The sequence below is a fragment of the Pyxicephalus adspersus genome, chromosome 12, assembly GCF_032062135.1.
Source record: "Pyxicephalus adspersus chromosome 12, UCB_Pads_2.0, whole genome shotgun sequence".
Lineage (NCBI taxonomy): Eukaryota > Metazoa > Chordata > Amphibia > Anura > Pyxicephalidae > Pyxicephalus > Pyxicephalus adspersus.
Window position 1 is genome coordinate 44634836 of NC_092869.1, and position 23369 is coordinate 44658204.

The following is a 23369-nucleotide window of genomic DNA, read 5'->3' on the forward strand; positions in this document are numbered from 1 at the left end:
TGGATATGTGGCCCAAAGTCCAGATATTTCTCTACCTGTGTCTGTGTCGGTATGATACACCTTGATACACGGGGGGTCATCAAGACCGAAAGTAAAGGAAACCACCCATCAATGACACACAAAGAAATAAAACCATAGTAAGGTTAGATCCAAGAGATCCAGCATCATTGTTCTTCACATCCTAAGATCTGATTGCCACTTTTATAACCTCAATTTAGAAAGATTTTGTATGGTAGCGGTCAGTGCTTTGATCACTGTATCACATTCACCCTGAAGTGGTGATCAGAAGCTTCATTCACTTGAACCCCTTTTCATATTTGGCGTATGCAAACCATTCACCATTGTGGAGACTTGTGTTTCTTTTAAAAAGTAACAAATACTGCAAAAGGTAATTGAAGGGTTTGACACAAATATCATTGGTTCTTATTATGGTGAATGATATCTGGCTATCACTTTGTGCTGCACCTAGTAAAAAGAGGCAAATGGATGTTATACCAATGGAAATGTGCATGTCCTTTAATGATTATATTTTTTTGCTCAACCTGTCATATTCTCCACCCCATTTGGATACTCAATGGAACTTCACTCCATTTTGGAACACATTTTGGAGACATGAGCATGCAATTTAATCCTTATTATAAATTATATTAGGTTGAAAAAAAGGAGGTGAGGGTTACAGCAATGTTGACATGGTATAGATACATAGTTTGTCAGGTTGAAAAAAAGAAATGAAGTTTAACCACAAGGGTAATAAACATCCCACATAAAACCCAATGGACATTGATCTAGAAAAAGGCAAAAAAACTCTTATAAACCTTGCTTCAATTTGCTCCCACAAGGGAAAAAAATCCTTTCTGATTCCCTGAGGCAGTCGGATGTTCCCTGGATCCCTGTTGTTTTTATTTTAAAAATTTAATACCCAGTTATATTCTGTATGATATAGAAATCATTCCCCCAGTGGGCGTGGAAGAGTTGTAAATAGACATAAGCTATGAAAGTTTTTATTTTTTTGTTTTTGGGGAGTTGGATGATGAATGAGCCCAGCCTGTGATGGGTATAGATTTATTTTGGGAGGTGATCAGGTATTTCAGAATGCAGAATATTCTTTTGGAAATTATGCACTAAATTATATGAGTATTAACCTTTTATAATACAAATGTAACCCCTATGTTGAAAATAATCACAAAAAATCTTCATGTTTATAATTGCCCTTTGTAGGAAAGTTAAAAAACTACAAAATTCCATTAACCCAATTTTCTGATTTTGATATGGGTATGTAACCGCTATATTCTGTCTGGAAGACTTGTATAGGTTGTGGGCATTTCTTTACACCTTCCACTGGCATGGCTCCTTGCAGTTGGCCTTTAATTCCCAGCACCCCTTACACCAAGTGATATTGGTTTGGGTAGAGGATTAGTAACATGTCCGTAAACCTGTGACAACAGCTGTCAGAATCAATAGGCCATTGCAGGCACACTGTGTATTGGCATGAGATACCGTACCCCAGATACACGGGGGTGGCAATGTTACCAAACAGCATTACGAGAAGATCATCTCATTATGGAAGCCAAAAAAACTTGGCTAGAACCAGCAAGATCAACAGGTTCTGAGATTTTTTCCCTGGTTCTTAAGAAACGATGTAGAGATAACGGGGAAGTTTTAATATCTAGCTTGACAAGCACTTCAAAAAATGAGAATCTTCTCACTTAAATGCACAAAATTGGGCAGAGTTCTAAGACCCTGGAAAAGGCTGCCAGTCATTTAATGACGGCACGTAATGTCATTCAAAGAGAGGGAAAAGTTACAAACCTCTGCGGTCGTAAATCAAAGTAACTCCTAACTTCACAATATATTTTTTGCTCTGGGCGAGCTTGGTTAGACCATAATAAAAGTAAATAGACTTCTTGAAAAGGTTTATGGAAGCCGGAGCCTTCAAGAAGAAGAGATATCACCTCTATAAAATGGAGCCAGTGGCTCGGTAAACAGCCGGTGAAATGACTGCCGGGTCCCAGAACACCGTGCGCCAGCCAGGAGGCTCTCACCGGAGACACGCACAGGGCCCGTAGTCCAGACAAACGCTTCTTTTATTGACACTTATATACCAATTTCAAGCAATCTGACCAAAACGACCACAGGAAGGCCGAGGACTGTCTCTTACCCAGCTAACGAAATGAAATTTTGATTTGGGATATCTGAAGATATTTTTAACACGTGAGTACCCCAATAAACCTGGAGCTGGATTTGGCAATTGGCTACGTTTTTTGCGATTGATCGTTCCTTCCCTCTTGGATTCCAATGTACGTTTATTGCCTTCTTCCAGATAGGTGGAGCCGTTCTTAAATTCTAACGGCGGAACATTAGGTCAATTTACATAGCTCCTTCCCAGAGTCCTTTGCCGGGAGATGAAAGTTAATTTTGGAAGAGAGGACTGCATGTTCAGAATTAAATTGAAGAGACACGTAGTGGAATCTGTGGCAAGATTGATCTCATTGTTCCTTTCTAAGTTAATCAGCGTGTTGATTAGGCAGAATTTCTCTCCATATAATTTAATCTCCAAAGGATCTCTTGCATGTCTCACACTAATTATTTAATTCATCCGAGAGCTCTCATTTACATTTGCTTCTCCAGATGAATTATAAGCATGTAATATCAGTATATCGCTCTCCTTCCCGCATATTAACCTTTCGCCAAACTTTATGGACTGGCGTGAAAACACTGCCTGGCATGAGACACCGTCCCTGGGTTTTTGGTTTTCATTTTACTTTACTCTTATTCATTATTAGAAAATCTCTTAGAAAATAGCAGAAAGTCTGCCGAGAAATCATTCTGCCAGCAGATACATTAGCGAGAGTGTAATCCACCGCCGAGGCCGCGCTCAACAGACAACTAGGAAAGAGTATGGACTGAAACTTCTTTCTTTCTTTCTTTCTTTCTTTCTTTCTTTCTTTCTTTCTTTCGGTATTGGTAATTTTCTATCAAACAAAGAAATTGTAGACAATTGTGCTCTTCCAGTCTTGTGGTCACAGTTTGGTAAAGACCCCCCCCCCCCCAATGACTGTGTCCCGGGGTACAAAACCAGCTCCATAAAGACATGGGGTCACCAGGTTGGTGTGGAGGAACTCGAGTGTCCTGCGCAGAGCCCTGACCCTAACCCTACTGATTGCCTTTGGGGTGAATTGGAATGGTGAGCCAGGTCTTCTCATCCAAAGTAAGTACCTGACGTCAGAAATGGGGGCAAATCACTAGAGACACAACCAAAAACTTGTGGGAAGACCCCCCAAAGGAGCAGAGGATTGTTTTGGGTGGCATTTACATATTAAGGGCAATAGGGAAGGGATTTCATATTGATGGCCACGGGACGGGGGTTGGTTACATGTTAATGGTCATGAGAAGGGAGGACTTCATATTAAATGGACATTAGTAGAGGGGAAGTCCGTAATAATGGCAAAAAGGAATGGACTTCATATTGGTGGCCATGTTATTGGTCATGAAAGGGAGGACTCCATATAAAATGGACACTGATACAGGGGAACTCTGTAATTTTGACAATTTTGGGGGGGACTCTGTAATAATGGCCACTAGGGCTCCGTAATAATGACAATGATGGCTAGGTGTGAACAAATTGATTGTTTTCCAAAAAATTATTTATACAAAGAGAACCAAAAAACAATCCATTGAAATCGTATCGATGTTGTAAGATATTGATATATAATTATTATTACACAACATCTACATATAACAACAATGTATACTAATACTAAAATCTAAAGGATATTTGCAAATGAGCAAAAATTTAAAAATGATCATAAAGAATATATGTATACTGTCATATAATCCTAACAGTCTGCACGTTTCGTATAGTAACCAAATTATCAGTACAATCATTTTTTTTTTTTTGCTGATGAACATATTATTAGAGAAGGAATTTTATATACTCCACTGACACCAGAGTTAGCTCATTCTTCGAGGTGCTTCTAGAAACTCTTTTTAGATGATTCCAATGAATACAATTTCCATCCTGAGCATTACAAAAGCCAGTATGAACTTTTGCACGCCTGTCACTAAATCTCGTCAGATTGTGCAAACTTTTTCTCTGTGAATTCCTGACGAGGAGCCGGCTGTAGATGTAGAAATGAGGATTGGCGATGCTGCGGTCTGCATGACCTGCTTTGCCAGGCAAAAAAGTCATTTTGACTCAGTTTTGTACAAGAATAATACAAGATTCTTATCAATTCATTATTTATCACATCGGTGTGATCAGCATTCATCTATCTCAGTGTTATCTTTACCTGAAAGGGTTATTAATGTCTTGGGGGAGCCATTGCTGCAAATGGATGTGCAGCAAAATGGGCCAATCTGTGGTGCCATGTGGCTCAATCAGGTGACCTCCAAACCAATTCACCTCTCATACTCAGCACCTGTCATCATCATACAAACTCCCTAAATTGGATGCCTTTAAAATAATAGGCATCCCCTCCCCAGACTCACCTGCACTATATACTTCCTATAAAATTCCAGGTTTTACCTTTTCTCCCCTTCCAATAGTAGTCTCAAGTACTGAATGGCTTCTGCAAGTTCAATGCAGTGATACTTGCTGTGTGATGATTCTGCCACCAGGGGGCAGACTCATTATTATCTAGTGGATTAGATGACATCAGTTGTCAATAAACATTAAAGACTGGTGACACCTAGTGACAGAAAGGAGTTACTACATAGGACAGCTCTGGGTTAAAGATGAATACTACAGTAAAGCTCCCTTTTATTAAAACTAGACTACTCAATATTCATTTATTTTTTAAATAACAATACTTATGTCATTGTGACATGGAATACTTATGAGGCTGCATTATACATAATCAAAAAATGGCTCCATTCCTAACTGATGGTTAATTAGATTGGACTTCATAGGAGATAGCCCGTACTGTAACTAGCCTTATTGGACCGGAGACTTTGCCCCTTCCACATTCCCCCTTTTTTTTTACCTTGTGATGTTCCCCTCCTACTAAATTCCCCATCTTTCTTTTTTTGCATATCTGTTTCATAGTTGTGGAGAACACTACTGGTATAAGATGTAAAAGTGACCTCATGGTATTGGTTATCACATTTTATGTATACTATGTAAGAAAGACAAATGCTTTTATGTTTCTTGTCTTAATTGTTCTCTATATGATTTGTTTACACTTCTAATTTTTTACAAAATTTTCAATAGAAACGTTTAAACCAAAAAATTGCTCTATTTCCAAAGGACCCTTTAACAATTGACTGGTGATCCAAATGCAAAATCTATATGACATTTTGGGCTCTGTTTTTCCCTGGCAATTCGCTCGTAGTATTCCTACATTTCCCATTGTGACAATTGGCCGCTAGGTGGCAGAACAAATCATTGTTTTAAAATGAGACCTGTAGAGCGATATGACCATCTGTCAGTGATTTCAGTTGAATTGACTGGGGGGATCATTTATAAATAGAACCCTTTGTGTTGCTTTTTGTTCTATATGTGTTTTATATATTGATATGTAAGCTCCTCCTACTGCCTATATGTCCTTCTCACTGCTGAGATAAACCCACTTACACAACAGGCCACCAAGAAAGAACTAATAGACAGTGATTGAGCTAACCAGTTTTAATGTGTGAATACAATGAATTAAATTATTGTTTCCAGTACAATAGGAATATTTGTAGCCTCTAAGGGGGGCTGTCACAATCAGCACAATAAATGAGAAAAAGTAATGAGCCGCAGTGACAAATTCCTTAACCTCATTGTCCCGCCGTACAAAATTGCAGCTGGGAGGTGGGGTTGTGCTTTAATGTCATGGCGCCTGCCGCCAAGGCCCATTAATGAAACATAGAAAACGCTTGAAGAAGCTGCGCATACAAAATGTGCACTTAGCTGAGAGCGCGGACGGGAATGTGTCGGCCTCTTTCATCTCTCCTCTCGCCCCGACACCTCCGCCACATCATAAATTCTGCTGTTCCTAACTGACTTTTGTTGGGTTCATTTATCATTCAGCAGAATTTGTTTATAAATGAGATGACATCAAATATCCCAGCAAACCCCGATCATTACACGTGATTAATTCTCTACCGCAGACTCCATTAAGCGGCGTTCTGCATATTCCACGCCAAGACAAAGGCCCGTCATTTATTTCCCTCCTCGGAAGTCACCGGGCCTGCTCGGGGCTTCTCATTAAACTCGTACCAACCGTCTACCACATGTCAGGCTCACCACCGGAACCATTAGGAATGCCGCTCAGAGCCGTCACATGGTCACATGGGGGATGGTCAGTTAGGGCCCCGAAACACGTTGCTCCATGGTGAATGGCAGATTAGATTGTCATGGGTTGAGGCAACCAGATTGTCGGTGGCTGAGAGGATGCAAGTTGATGAGGATCCCACGGTGCTTTCATGGTGAATTTGGCCGTGAAATAGATCCACATTGATTATGTACCTACAGGGATGTTACGCCGATCAACCTGCTCAGCTGTTTCACAACAGATAGATGGACAGAAGCAAACATGCAAACTTCACACACGGATGATAAAAAATCAATAGAAATCTGTTTAAAATGACCAAACTATTGTAATTTCCTATTAGAAGTGAAGAATGGAAAAGTTTATATTTACATTTTTAGTTACACTTTTAATTTTGGAATAAAACATTTATTATCAGCTGATTACACTGCCCTCTGCAGGCCATTGAGAGTTACAACTGCTCCCTTTCAGACTGTCTCTCCCTAATTGATACTCCATACAGATCCCCTCCAACTTGAGATGGGAAAGAGAGCATAACTCCTCTATAAGTCTTTTAGCTATTTATTGTACAAGCTGCAAATAGAGCTGAAGGCAGGAGGTCAAATTCTTTATTTTATTAATTTTAAAGTGGACCTGTCACTGAGAGATAATGTAAGTTGCCATTGCTAAGCTAATTCTAAAGAATGCCAATAGTAGTTTTCAGTTACTTACCTTAAATGAGCATGCGGATGGTGAGGCTGCAATTGGCTGAGCTGCCTGCACATTCTGGGCAGTGATTCAGAAAGAATAAAAGGCAAAGGCTCAAACAGCAACCAGGCAAGCTGTAGATCTTATAATCGGGTAGCAATGACTGCCTAAATTATCTCTCAGTGACAGGTCCACTTTATGGCATGTAACTTCCTGCCCTTCTGGAGGTGGCTGTTGTTCCTCCAGCCAGCTAGGTGGCAGTGTATGCACATAAGTGGGCTTTTCACCCATCACTGACTCCTCCCTAGTGATCCTACCATTGATAAGTTCCCACCAGCAGCAGGATTGCAAGTCTGACATATAGCAAAGAAGAAATAGATGTGCTGAAACTAGCAGTCAGCAGACTCGAGAGCGCCACCTAGCTAATGCACATGGTAAATATGAAATACTCACATCTAAACTTTCATAAAACAAACTTTTATTTCTGAGCACAAAGGTGATAAAAGAACAACTCTTCTGAGCCATTATAGAGGGGCCAGGCTGTGGAAAGTTTCATTTCGTACACAAACAGTCCTGGGGATTATCTCCATAATGATTATCGTCCACAGGCTCGTGAAATGAGCTGAGTCCTTTAAGGAATTTCATTCCAACCTGCCGCCTTATTAATTCTGATTGCCTTTCGTCTCTTTAGGTGCGCTGTGAGTCTCATCTCAAGTCATGAGTGCAGCAGCCTCTCCCATTCGCGCTGCCATTGTTGCTCTTAATTTGCGCAGGCACAGATCACGCCGCGTCTCTGTTTTCAAGCTCAGACAATCTCAGTGAAAATTGAATATTTATGATTTAAAAATGAAACCGTGAAAAAAAAAATAATTGCAAATCATAGATGTCTGTAAAAAGGTCGTATTTATTCCGGCTGAGCACGAGCAAAATAATCAGCTCGGTAAACAATATATTATGAGGGTGAAGGGAGAAGATTTGAAACGAGATTATCTTTTAATATTGTTTTAATTTGTTCTGAGAGCCTCCGGCATTTTTTATAGTTTGACAGACAAGGAGAAGAAATAGGGAAAGAAAAAATTAGAGATGGGGTACTAAAAATCCCAGCACTCCCTTCAATGCTTTATATACCAATGACAATCTACAGCAACATGGACAGTATAATGCTAAGCACTTAGGAGCTGCCCTGACGAAGCGTCCAGTCATGTGATGAAACGTGTCGATGGTGCTTTTTTTTTTTTTTTTTAAAGATAGCCACACACCAGCCAGGGTGATCATTTAACTGATCATTAAATAAAAATAATGGGATAAAAATCACAAACCATAGACCCCCTGTGTGATCAACTTATGGCGATATGTCCGATTTAGTGCGGTGGCTCAGTGGTTAGCACTCTGACCTCTGCAGTGCTGGGTCCCAGGTTCGATTCCCTGTCAGGACATTATCTGCATGGAGTTTGCAGGTTCTCCCCATGTCTGTGTGGGTTTGCTCCGGTACTTAGTTTTCCTCCCTCATACCAAAATCATGCAGTTAGGTTACTTGGCTTCCTCCTCCAAAAATAATTGACATTAGACTGTGGTAATGACATATGACTATGGTAGGGACATTAGATTGTGAGCTTCTTTGAGGGACAGCTAGTGACATGACTATGGACTTTGTACAGGGCTGCGTAATATGTTGGCGCTATATAAATACTGTGTAATAATAATATTAATACTAACCATTGCTTCTGATTTCTCAAACCAAATATCTGCACATGTGCTGGAGTTACAATGCTGTTGTAGTAAACATTCCGTTTTAAATGATCATTTACATTTATTCTAAGATAAAAGCTCAGTTATCATTCGTACACAGATGAGACGTTTCAGGTACAAAACATATAAATATATTCAGATTATTTACATTTATCATTTTTTTATCTAAAGAAATGTTTAGTGAATGCAGAACAAAAAGTCGTTTGATATTTTAATTGTTAATGAATGGATTGTTGGTGATTGTTCATACATTGGGCCTGATTTATTAAAGCTCTCCAAGGCTGGAGAGAATACACTTTTATCAGTAAAGCTGGGTGATCTAGCAAACATGGAATGGATCTGGTCCAGGATTGAAAACATTTGCCCCCTACAAATAGCAAATTACTTTTTCGAAAACCCATCCCAGGACAGAATGGCAAGACCTGTTCTCTAAATCAATATAAAATGCTATAGAAGCCCCTGTCACATAGAATAATAGGGGTTCAACTGACCCCCCTTGGTGCAAAAACCCTTCTTTGGTGGAGGATTCTTCCTTCTTTGGCATCAGGAAACCCAAAGAACCAAGCAGACCCCATACATGAGAATTAATAATATTATCCAGTAAATATATAGCACCAACATATTATGCAGAGCTGTACAAAGTCCATAGTCATGTCACTAGCTGTCCCTCAAAGGAGCTCACAATCTAATGTCCCTACAATAGTCATATGTCATTACCAGTCTAAGGCCAATTTTGGGGTAAGTCAATTAACCTCACTGCTTGTTTTTGGGATGTGTGAGGAACCGGAGTAACCAGAGGAAACCCACGCAGACATGGGGAGAACCTGCAAACTCCATGCAGATAGTGTCCTGGCCAAGAATCAAAGGCCAGAGTACTAACCACTGAGCCACCATGCTGCCCATCATCACTTGTAATCATCACAGTTGAATTTGCACTTTGGTTTTCAGGATGTGCAATGTGAAGAAGTCATCATCTACTAATGCCAACAAGAAGTAGTGCACAGAGTATAAGAAAGACCCGCCAGATACCAAACCCTAATCCCATTGCCCCTTGGTGCCTAATCATAGCCCCTTCCTTACTGGCGCCTCACTTTAAACCCCCCCACTTACCCAAAGCCACCACCACCATTCTCATCTATGGGGTCTGCTTGGTTCTTTGGGTTCCCTGATGCCAAAGAAGGAAGAATCCTCCACTAAAGGATTATATCATTTCTGTTGTGCAATAAAAAGGATTTTTGCACCAAGGGGGGTCAGTTGAACCCCTATCATTCCAGATAACAGCCCAGCCTTAACCCACCAGGTAGGAAAGTTCAATACCACGGTAAGACACCACAATCAACTGTTCAACCAAACCAATAAAGAATTGTATTCGTATTCTCAATAGCAAAGGAAAATAAAAATTAGAAAAGCACCATTGGATTTGCCTTGCCACACTTTTTGCAGTCAGTGTCATTGGGGATGTCCGGCACCCAAACATTTTGCCCCCGGCTCGGAAATCAGGAGTTATGAGATATGATCAAAGTTAGCATTATGGACAATGAAAAAAAACTGATATAATATGAATCTTCTAAAACACACAACTGAAGATGGTGAACAGGGAGGTTAGACGCTGCGCCCCAGCTGGTGGGCATGCGTTGTATCCCGCTGCGTTTCGTTCTTTTCACAATGGTTGCGTAGATATAGAACAGACACACAATCTGCTCCTTCTGTGCCGCAATCAGCACTTTCCTAAGGTTAATCTTTTAATTAGTAGAGAAACTTTAAAGTCATCGCCATTCACCGTCCTGAGCGGCTCGTACCCCTCTCTGCATTCGTTGCATCTTTTGTGAAACAAATCTGTGATTTAAAAAAGGAAAATTAGAAAAAAAACCTTGCTTGGTCTCTGTCTCGGTGAGTGTAACATTCACACCCCAAATGAGTGTGAAGCACGCTGCGTTTTCTATGTGCAGAGAAAGTAGGTCAGAACAGACGCTATTACCACCTCGTGCTTTTGCTGCACTACAAATTTTACGGAGAAAAATGAGGTCACAGGATGAGGGTTGGGGGGAGTTTGGTTTGGCAGCTGCCAGGTAGGATGCTTGCCATGAGCGCTCCTTACATATTTAAAGGGGTTTTGGCACCTCCGACACCAAAACAACCTAAAGATCAAAGCGGGGCCCCCTGGTTACCCAGCCACCATCTATCTGTCGTCCATAGCTGCGTCCTTCTAAAATTAAAACACCGCAGCTGCTGGATTGGCTGCGGTGAAAAGTTCCAATCCCAATGGTCTCTTTTTTGGAACCAAACCCTTTCTGTCCCTTTTCCTCCACATTCATCCCTCTTTTATCTCTGAAGGTCTTACAGGTTAAAAAAAAAACATACGTACAGGTTAAATAAAAAGTTATTTGTAATCTTGTAGCAGATGGACGTATCAATCTTTCATTTCAATATTTCATTTCTTTGTATATGAAACCATGTTATTAAATCTTAATCTCATGAAAAAAGAATAGTGGACCTGCAGAGGGGTTACCTTTGCATTGTGAGAGGTAAATGCTTGTTTATGTCTCGGGGGGAATAGTCAAAGTACTTTTGCTTACCTTACCCCTTGCTCCTGCAAACTCCACCTCTGCACAACGGCTCCCCCTGCAGCCTCTTTTACAAGGCGCTCAGAGAGGCGGATGCAGAGGCTCCTCCCACCACCAGGAGTGGCGGGTAGAGGAGAAGATTAATATGTAGATAGAGATGAAAAAAAGAGGGATTTTTTTCTGGTAAACTGGGTATTTGTAAGACTTTTTAAAAAAAAAAAAAAACACCCTATTTATAAACAATACAAAAAAACATAATTGGGATTCAAACAAAATTTACTGGACAATAAGATCAATAACCCGTAGGGAAATATGAAAAGTCTATGATTTCAGCAGAGTAGACAAATGCTCCTAAGAGGTCTTTAAACATCAAAATATACATCATTAATGTTGGTGTTCAAATTCGGATAGACCCGATCCAAAAAACACGGTATTTGTCGGTAAAAATTTAGAAAAAAAATGGAAAACGTGTTCAAAAATATAAAAAAAATAATTTTAATGTAATTTTTGAATGTTTGTGTTTTTTTAACTAACTTTTTTTTTTTATTTTTACAGGTTTTCCTACAATGACAATGACATCTCCGGGCACTATAGGTGATAATTGGGGACTTGTCCCCTTTCATCACCCGTAGTGCCTTGTGTTCTTGGTTAGAGAACTCTATCCAAGAACACATAGTACTGCGCTGCAACATCAATTACTGTTTCTGGGCTGTGCTACTACTATGTCTCCATTCATCACCTATAGTGCCCAGACATTGTAGTGGAACTGCAGAGGTCTGCAGAGGTCTGCAGTTCAGTTTCCCATGTGACGTCATGGGGACTTGTCCCCATTCATCAGAAACTCTATCCAAGAACACATAGTACTGCACTGCAGCAGGACAAGTCCCCATTCATTGTAGTGGAACAGCAGAGGTCTGCAGTTCTGTTTCCAATGTTCCTCTGCAGTTCCACTACGATCTCCGACTTGTCCCCATTCATCACCTGTAGTGCTCTGTGTTTTCTTGGATAGATAAATTCTATCCAAGAACACATAGTAGTAGCCCAGCGTGGCAACAGCAATTGCTGTTGCAGCGCTGTACTATGGGTTCTTGGAGAGAGAAACTCTATCCAAGAACACATACAACTAGTAAAGAGCTGCAAGAGCAATCTGATTGCTCTTGCAGCTCTTAAAGGACCTTAAAAAAACTGAATTCTTGCACCATTGACTTCAATTGTGTTCGAATTCAGCATTTGATCACCCGGAGAATTTCTCACTGTTCGATCAAATAGCTGTTGAATCAAATAGTGAGATATTCGACTAACACTATACAACATATTAGTTGGCATATAGTTACTGTCTCATTCCCGACTTGTTTCGCCAAGATGGGCTTCTTCAGGGGTGATAAAGAGACCTTAGAGAATGTAGTATTACAGAATATAAATAATATATCCAATGAATAATGTAAAAATATATTCAATAGTGAAAAAAAATACTTCAAACTGACGTACTGAAGAAATTGAGAACTGTAGCCAGAGAGGAAGATAATCTCAAACAATAGCCAAATGGGTTTGGATATTCTAATAAATAACAAAAATCTATATGGAGTTCAAAATTTATTAAGAATAAAGAAAAATTATATATTAACTATAGGGATGTTTTACAGAAAAGTTTTACAAATAACCAGTTTGCCAGAAAAAAAAACATCTTTTTCTCATCTCTATCTACATATTATTATTCTCCATGGCTTGGCAACTATTGTAGTAGTTTTCTATAGAACTCATAAGGGATAAAACTATTTTATTTGCTAGAGGAGAAGCTTGCTGATTGGTGGAGGCCAGAGAAGAAAATGTAAATGTCCTTTTTATGATGTGACCATTTCAACAACCATTGCACAGTCATAGTCTGCTGTTGTCAGCGACATTAAAACAACCCTGAGAAATGCCATGCCGCCATCACCAGGGTGCATGTAGAAAGGAAGAGGCTGCAGGAAATCAGCAGCTTTCAGTTTTACCAAAATAAATAAATAAATTATATATTATTCAGTTTGCATTTAACTTATTCTATAAACAAAATTAGTTTTTGGTTTTTTTTTTTTTTTTTTTTTTTTTTTTTTTTTTTTTTTTTTTTTGCTGGGAGCAGAAATAATTTTGACATGAGAACAATTATTTTCTCCAAATGAATTTCTTTTTGCTGTATTATTATTTTACTTGATTATTGTAATATTGTAGGTATGGAAAACTGAAATAGACAAAGGGGTTCTTATGACAAAAATGACTATTGTATTAATGATCTCACAATACAATACATTTCATACTATAAACACATCAATCTCATATAATAGGAAAATGACAAAGCATCAACTGTTAGTTGGCCAAAGTATTCGGCACTAGACAGTAAAAAGCTAACAATGGGTGCTTTGTCCATGGAATTTTTTTTTAAATTACAGTATTCGCGAGTTGGAGAGACCGCAAATACCCAACGCGTTTCACCTGACAAAGGCTTCTTCAGGGGTGGTCGCACACATGTGGGGTACTGTTAGGTAATTCTCTGCATCTTACTGACATATATGTAGATGGGTCAGCTTTCATCCAATATAGGAATGAAGTACTTGCCCAAATGATCAATGCTTTTCCTCCTGAGCTCTTTCCCTTCAGGATTTGGGAAACCACTGAGCTGTCATTATGTTAATATATCAGATTGATGTGTTTATAATATTTGAAATGTATTGTATTCTGAGATTTGATCATTAATACAATACCCATTTTTGCCATAAGAACCCCTCAATCTATTTCTGTTTTTCTTATACTTATGTGGGACTGGCAACCACCCAAGTAAGGGTATCTAATTTTACCTAGCTACCACTACATCCACTACATATTTATTTTATTGTAGATTTGTATTAATATGTAATTACTCCACATGCATAGAGGGAAATAGTGAAAGATGCATCTTTTTATCCTAAACCACTGTTACTCAACCTGTCCAGAGGCTGTATGTGGCCCTTTGGTATTTCCTGTGGGGTCCCTAGACAATGTCTATTTTGTTGATTGCCTAATCCAATTAGCTTGTAGTATTTATTGTAGCATTACTTTCACTAAACCTCATGTTCAACTCTCGGCAATGTCAGGGGCCACACTTCAGTTCCGGAAAATCAAGTTGAACACCACTGCCCTAAGGTTCCATGGTGAATTGTCTAATAAAACTAAACTTTTGGCAGCTATAATAGAATCAAATGAATATAACTCTTGCTGCATTCATTCATCATGAAGATGAAGTCATTACTGTACTTCTTCACTTTTCCCTGTCCAATCATAGACTTGGATGAGGAGAAGACCTGTAAATTTTATTGGAGTAAAGCAAAGACAAATCAGGTCTATGGAACAGAGCTGTGTAAATCTTGGAACATGGGCAGGATATTTTTTTTTAATTTTATTTGAAACCAAGTTAGGGCTATGGCAGACTCATGGTAAGCATTCTGCTTTGAGCTCAGTTGCAGCCGCCTGGGTGGCTGCCCTCCATCATTCTTCAAAGGAATGAGAACCATTGTGCATTGGACTGCATGCAGCTGTAGCGGTTCATGGCACAGTTCCCAAAAGCAAAAGTCTTTTTTTTGGCTGCACAGGTGCTGTTTAGGATTTGTGCCAATGTGGCTGGCCCTGGTGAAATTTGCCTATTCCGGCCATACAGCAGCAGTTTGCTGTGCACGTGGGACCTGCCAATTGTGCACTTCGAGGGCCCCATAAAAATATTTTTGTATCCACCTTGATCCTCGATCTGTACAGATTCCTTCCTAAGCTACCCAAATGACTGCGTCATGAAAAGAGACAAACATTATCCCCGCACAAACTCTACAAACTTGGCACAATTTCGGCACATTTTCATTCACAATTGCTTCGTCGTTCCGTCTTCCCCCCTCCTCCATATTTGTTTGGAGAACTTTTTCTTATACATATTTTTTTTTCCTCCTCCTAATGAGCGGCTCGACGTTACTCAACAGTGAAATTTAAATCAATAAATGTTTGGTATTTGGTGTTCGTACCTGGGGGCTCACAAATATGATCATGTCTCGCGTAGCCAAATTGAGTCAGAAAACCTGACAGGCAGTTTTGGAATGGAAAGCAGCAGCCTTTTCATTAGGAAGCTGCTTCCCCAGCAGGAACGCATCCAATTACTTTTTTTTTCCTGAGTGCGTTCCTACCTAGAATGTCTGATGGGCCGCCATGTTTGTGTTCATCTGGATTTTATTAAAAAAAATTGTTATCTTGTTTGTAGACAGCGGCCTCTCCACCGAGCAAATGTTTCAGCTACTTAGGCAAGATCTACATAATTTGGTTTGCTGGAGTTCCAAAAAAAAAGAGCGGCGGGGTAAACATACCTGCGTGGAGGAATTGTTTTCCTTCGGTCTAGTGGGAAAGAAGATTCCAGACTTCCGCGACGCTCGGTGGTGCTTTAAAGGGCGCACTTAACCTGATTATAGAACACCGAGAGGGGCGCCGAGGAGTTTTCATTTTGTTTTTGTGCAGTCGAGGACCGACGCGCAGACAGCAGGTGCTTTGTACAACGATTTTTAGAGATATGACAATAACAAGAGGCAAACATTTAATCAGATGTATCTCAGCAGCGGGGGCGATGACATGTCTGGTGCAGGGGGATGTGCTGTGAATGGAATAATTGTTAGCAATTCAGGATTTAAAGGGATGGTGTCACTTTGGGGATGGAAGCAAAACTCCAGCCAAAAAAATGACAAAATAAAAATGAAGAGCCCAATATTACTAATATTAATTTTAATTAGTAATATTAATAGGAAGGGTAGGCTGCAATTTTCACCTTCGGTATAGAGATTTCCCTGCAGTACTTTTTTCTGCCACTAGTCTGATGGACAGGAAAGTTCTATCCACTTCCAAAGAGCTCAGGTCTTCCTGTCTGTAAATGGGCATTAAATGGAAAAGCAGCACAGAGATTAGATACTCTCTCATTTTGCATTCTCCTTCTATCAACATGCTTCTTCTCAGCACAAAAACTGAATACCTCCTTGTGCTGCTTCTTCCTCTTTAGCCCTAGAGGATGTAGACTCTATTTATTATTATTATCTAGTATTTGTATAGCGCCATCATATTACGCAGGGCTGTACAAAGTCCATAGCTGTGTCACTAATTGTCCCTCAAAGGAGCTCACAATCTAATGTCCCTACCATAGTTATATGTCATTAATGTAGTCTAAAGTGATTTTTTTTTTTTTTTTAAGCCAATAACCTCACTGCATGTTTTTGGGATGTGGGAGGAAACCCATGCAGACACAAGGAGAATCGCAAACTCCATGCAGATAGTGTCCTGGCCAAGATTCAAACCAGGAACCCAGCGCTGCAAAGGCAAGAGTGCTAACCACTGAGCCACCGTGCTATAAATAAATGCCAGTGTATCAATGACTGCAATCATGTGTGTGTGTATAGATATATATATGTATGTATATATATATATATATATATATATATATTTATAATTGTATTAATTTGTATTGTATTTGTCTATAGACCATTTAAAATATCAATGTTCTAAAAAAAAAAAAAAGTCTCAAGCTATAAAAAAAGATTTATCCAGAAATACAATTTCAACCAGTTTGCTCCGTGCTGCTTTGGCCTTTGTCTTTCTCCATGCACCCCAATGATGACATTTCTGGGTGGGTTTCCTGATGGTGATGGGCAGCATGGTGACTCAGAGGTTGGCACTGTGCCTAGGTCCCAGGTTCTGCTTTCAGCTTGGGCACTATCTGCATGGAGTTTGCAGGTTCTCCCTGTGTTTGTGTGGGATTCCTCCTGTTAGTCCGGTTTCCCCCCACATTGCAAAAACATGCAGTTAGGTTTATTGGCTTCCCCCAACATTGACCTTAGACTGTAATAATGACATATGTCTATGGTAGGGACATTAGATTGTGAGCTCCTTTGAGGGACAGCTAGTGAAAGATTGTGGACGTTATGAAGCGCTGCGTAGTTTGTCGGGGATATATAATTACAAGTTAATTATAATAATATTATTGGTGACACCAGTCTGGATAATATATGATGACATGACCACTTGTAGTCTCCATCAGAGTGACAATGCAGAAACACAACTGAGATACAAAACGTTATCACTTTATAACAGGAGCTGCCTTACAAGGATCTTATTGGCAGGATCATCAGGGATAATTTTAATGAAAGCTGGAGATTTAAAAACAGTTGAAAATGACAATAACATGTTACTGTTGTATGAGAACAGAGCTGTATATATTTCTCAATCTTCGTCTCCCAGCAGCCGCCAAACGGTTAACTTTGCAATCTCGACCCGGCCTGTTTATCAGCATTCTCGAAGAGAATTCGCCTTTGTGCTGCCTCAACAAAGAATCAATACGATTCATAAAAAGTGACGGCGTTGTGTACGGGGACATAAATTAAACTTGCTAATGGGGCGGCTCGGTGAGTTTGGCAGCAGGAGCATTTCGGCTCAGGCCGATACAAGTCGTCCCCGCGTTGCTGGCTAATGTCAAGAAAACTGACTTATTTGTATGAAAGCAAAATTGAGCGGCTTCCAGTGATAATGACGGCCATATATTATGAAGATGACAAAGTACTGACATACATATCTATCTGGAACAAGAAAAATGTTGTAGATCATTATATCATGGCTCAGCAACAAGCCGCACCTGCCAGCCCCATCGCCAAGTGTAGAAAGACGTACATCTGCTGGGAACCGAGTGGAACTCTTCGCCTGCCAACTGGAGGGCAAAAACCGGAGCTACCATGTATGTCTGGGACGTCGTTCATCTGGCCAATCAGAGATGGGCGGCACTTGGTACAACGCAACTCCCGTGTTGCCAATAACAAGGTTTATGGGAAAGAAAGCAAAGGTGGAAGCCATGATGGTTTGCTGTCGTATCCATATGCAGGACGGTTCTGGCTGTCACTGGCTCCTGTCTTGAAGTCAAAATTGTAATGATGGCTTATATGGACCACAAACCTTCTACCCCCAAAAAAAGGGGTTACATGCACTTCCAGCAGTCCTTTGCCCGATATGGTGATTCTTCAGATCTCTCTTCTGCTTGTCTGGCAATAGTAATGGGTGATCCTTACTGTTGCAAAGAATGGCAATCACATCCACTGGATGTATCCATGCCAATCTGGGTTCCATGCAATCTAGAACAGGGGGGGCCAACAAGCAGGGATCTCTTATTGATAAAGCAGCACCGGATACAGGATGGCTATTGCAGCAAATAACTGTTATGGCCAATATGTTCATTAACTAAAGCTGAATTTGCACTTTAAAACATTCAACCTTTGAGCAAATACACATTACATTTCAAGATTTACTCCTTTAAAAGAGTGTTTTCATTTTAAATAATTAAGTGTAAAGTTTTTGGTGACTTATGTATACTTTATTCTTACTTTAAGGTGTATCTATAGCCAATTTTTTTGTTTTTAGATAAAGCAAGGAAGTTTTTTTCTTGCTCATACAAATAGATAGCATAGAATAGATAGCATTGTGCCCTGGGAAGCTTCCATTACCCTATATGTATATGATATGGATATGTGAGGTATCCGAACTTCGAATACGTACTTTGGAAATGCCAATGGATTCCCAAGGTCACCGAAATTGTAAGGAGGTAGATCTGAGACTAAAATTCCACACCGTAAGTTTTAATATTTAGATGCCAGGTTTTTCTAAAGTAAAAATAAGTGGATACATCACAACAAATGCATTTTGGTGGTCAGACTGAACCCTTTCATTGTGGTACATGTGCTACATTCACAGTGTTTGCCATGCAGTTGTTTTTTCTTGCTCCCCAATGACCTTCCTTATGCCCACTTTCACCAGGACAGAAAGTGACGGGGCATCTAAAATGTTATGGTTGAGAAGGAGGAGAAAGGAAACATCTTACAAGTCGCTGAATGTTTTTGATGGAGGAACACTTTAAGTCATTAGGACTGAATAATAGACTTAAGTGACTGAAGTCACCAGGCCGGGAGGTTCTCAGGGAAATATATAATTTTGGCATATAACAAGGTAAAGTGAATTAAAAACCTGCAAATTGCTTGACTTATTTTTATTAGCAATGCAGGCAAAAGGAAAATGTAATCTTTGAACTGCTAATGTAATTAATTAAACATTGCAGCTGTAGTAAATTTAGTCATTTCAGTCATTCGTCTTAAGGGGTTTCTGTGGCTAAGCCATCAAACAGAGTGCCTGGGAGGGGCAGCAGTGGTGGTGGTAGGGAGGGGAAGCTGTGCAAACATTACTGAGGACCTGGAATCCTAGAATGGAGGACCAGGAGCAAGGGAAGGTAGGAAAAGTATTGGACCAGGGCTGGAGCAGTGCCAGTTAGTATGATGACCCGGCCTCCATATTAGATGTTAGTATCAGGAGCATGGGTATGATCATTGCCATGGAAGAGGAGCAAGAGTTCAGCCAGGGGAAGAGAATGGCAAGCAGTGCCAAGGTGTGATATAAAACAGTTCTAGGAGCAGCATCAGAAACAATGTAATTGTAATGAGTAAGTCTAGGAAAAGTGTCAGAAGTAGTACCATGAGCAGAGTCAAGACTGGACAAGGACCAGGAACAGTGCCAAGAGGTATTGCAAAAGTGACTATGAGTAGTACCATAAGGGGGACCAGGAACAGCACCAAAAGTAGCATCAGGAGCAGTGGAACATAGGTGACTGAGTAGTACCATAAAGGAGAGAAATAGTGGAATCAGGAGAATGTGCAGGTGTGGGGCCACCCATAGTGAAATCTGGAGCAGAGTCAATAGTAACACCAGGAGTTATGGTAGTTGCAATTTTTTTGCAAGCAGGAAACCATACAGGCAGGGCCTGAAGTGACCCAGGCATAGGGTGTAGATTTGGGCACCAAGAATGGTGTACTTAAAGATTCTAGGTGTTCTTAAATCAGAAAAACAGATTACTTGACACATATAGGACTGGGGACAGGACACATGCACAGGGTTGTGATGACTGGAACTAAAACATTGTAATGATGGAAATCAGCCACTGAAGGGAACAACAAGCTATAGAACTGGAACAAAATACAGGTCATGGGGTGCACATGAGTGAAATTACTGCGCCTAAACCATTGGAATATTGGAACAAGACAGGACAAGATATAGACTTATGGGGCATGGGATGCACAGGACTGGGATAACTAGATATTACCCACTGACACACTGGAGACTGGGAAGGACCAGCTATAGAAATGGGAACAAGATATAGGGCAAGGGATGCACAGGGGATGATGTGAATCAAATCATTGGAATACTGGAACAAATCCAGAAGACATACTACAGAAGAACTACAGGGCAAGGAATGCACAGGATTGGGAAGATTGGAAATCACTCATTGAAATACTGCGGACAAGGAACAAACATCTATAGAACTGAGGACAAGATACAAGACATGGGGTGCACAGGACTGAGGTCACTGCACTGAAATCATTGGAATTCTGGAAAGAAAGCAGCACAAGATTTAAACCTACAGGACAGGGGATGCACAGGGGAAGATGTGAATCAAACCACTGAAATTCTGGTAAGAAGGCAAAAGATTTAGACCTACAGGGCAAGGGATGCACAAAATTGGGATGACTGTAAATAACCCATTGACAAACTGGAGACTGAGCAGAACCAGCTCTTGAAGTGGGAACAAGAAATAGGGCAAGGGATGATGTGAATCAAACCATTTGAATACTGGAAACAATTCAGAACAAGATATAAAACTATGGAGCATGGGATGCACTGAATTGGGATGATTGGAATAACCCAATAATATACTGGAGATAAGACAGAACCAGCTATAGAACTGGGAACAAGATCCAGGGTATGAGGTGCAAAGGATTGAGGTCACTGCACCCAAATCATTGGAATACTAGAAAGAAGGCAGATGAAAATGTAAACCTACAGGGCAAGGTATGCACAGGGGATGATGTGAATCAAACCATTGGAATACTGGAAAGAAGGCAAAAGATTTAGACCTACAGGGAAAGGGATGCACAAAAATTGGGATGACTGGAAATAACCCATTGACATACTAGAGACCGGGCAGAACCAGCTATTGAACTCGGAACAACATACAGGGCAAGGGATGCAGAAGGGATGATGTGAATCAAACCATTTGAATACTGGAATCAATGCAAAACAAGATATAAAACTAGGGGGCATGGGATGCACTGAATTTGGATGATTGGAAATAACCCAATAAAATACTGGAGATAAGGCAGAACCAGCTATAGAACTGGGAACAAGATCCAGGGTATGAGGTGCACAGGATTGAGGTTCCCAATTCATTGGAATACTGGAAAGAAGGCAGAACAAGATATACACCTACAAGGCATGGGGTGCACAGGGGATGATGCGAATCAAACCATTGGAATACTGGTAACAAGATAGAACAAGATATAGAATTACAAAGCATGGAATGTACAGGAATGGGAAGACAAAACATTGTAATTCAGGCTGTTTTTGATACAATGTAGTCTTGAAGACCAAAGAGCGTAGATGGAAATCATAAGCCTTGGGCCGGTAGACTCTACTCCCAGTATACATTTCACGGCTTAATTTTCAATTAGTGCCGATTCCTCGGGTTATTGTGTACCAGTACACAGCGCTGTATCCAGAATAATAATACTTGCATGTAATATAGGTAATGATATGAATCTGACAGCCTCTAATGAACCTGACGCTTTGTAGAACTTAAACCTAATTTCCTTACAAATGTTTTATTTCCCCACAGAACGATAGAGAGACAAATGCAGGATGAGGAGAATGATTCATAATAATCTGAACTAATGAGGGTTTTAGCTGCTAAATTCTCTTACTAATACAAACAGATGATCTTAGGCGTGCATTAGAAGCTGTCACCCCGGCCTCCCATACACACAACGCAGATAGAGGCGCCGGTGGGCGGTTCGGCAACAATTTGACTTGACAGTTTGGTGATAGGAAGTCAAGAGATCCGCGCTGTAAAATGTTCCCTCTGAAACGAAAGATTATCCACCATCTGCTCTGCGATCATTTGAAGAGACAAGAGACATGCAAAATCTCCAGTGAACTTAGAAAAGAAGTTTCAGTTTAATTATAAAAAAAGAAAAATTAAAAAAAAAAATGAAAATGTCTAAAATTAAACTAAAAAATGTGAAGCTCGGGTTGAGGTGCCATTAAACATGCAATAGCAGAATGATATCAAAGAATTTTAACCAATTTAAACAAATACATTTAATTAATCCATAAGCCATGTAGAGAAATGTGATTTTTAATTGTATAATATATATTGCAAAAAAAAGGTGCTGAATAGAGAGGAGGATAAATAAATAACTGTTGGAATTCTGTGATTCCAGAGAAGAATAATGCCAGCTGTTACTCTTCTATTTCTTGTAATCTATATATTGATAATGTACATTTGCCAATCTAATACATTTAGACAAAACAGGAAAATTGGCAAATATATTATTTTTCCGTTCCGTCGCTGTTCCCTATGAACTTTGCTTAAAACCTTGACAGTTCTGCCAGGGCAAATTTCCTGCCTGATGGTCGATAAAAGGTGTCTGTGTACAATTTGATACGCAGGAGTAGTTATGTCAAAGAAAAAATCCCTAGGTAAAGAAATGCGTCCCGGCCTCCAATTTCCTGCAAAGATGGACAGCGGGCAAAGACATAGAAACGATCCCAAAATACCGACAATTGGAGATGGGGAAGATATAGAAGTATATAAAGAAATGACACCCAACAATATGACATACCACGCCCACATTTTGCAAGACAACTAATAATTATGAAAAAAATAATTGGGTAAATCCACTTTTTTTGTTTTTATAATTATTATTATTTTTTTTTGCAACTACATTTCTTTATTCTTTATTTTCAGTATACCAAAAGGAATAATTTGGAGGATGAAGGTTTAGTGCAAAATAACCCAATATATTAGTTAAATAATTCAGATGTATAAATTCACCCCAAAAGAGGGACAACGGAGGAGGACAGAGGGACTGGTATATGAAAAAAGGACAGAAAGAAAGAAGGAAAATCAGAGATAGTATGAGGTTTGAAGAGGAACAGATACTCAAAATTAGAGAAGGTTGGGGGGTATGAATAGGGACAGTCCCTTCAAATCAGGGGCAGATGG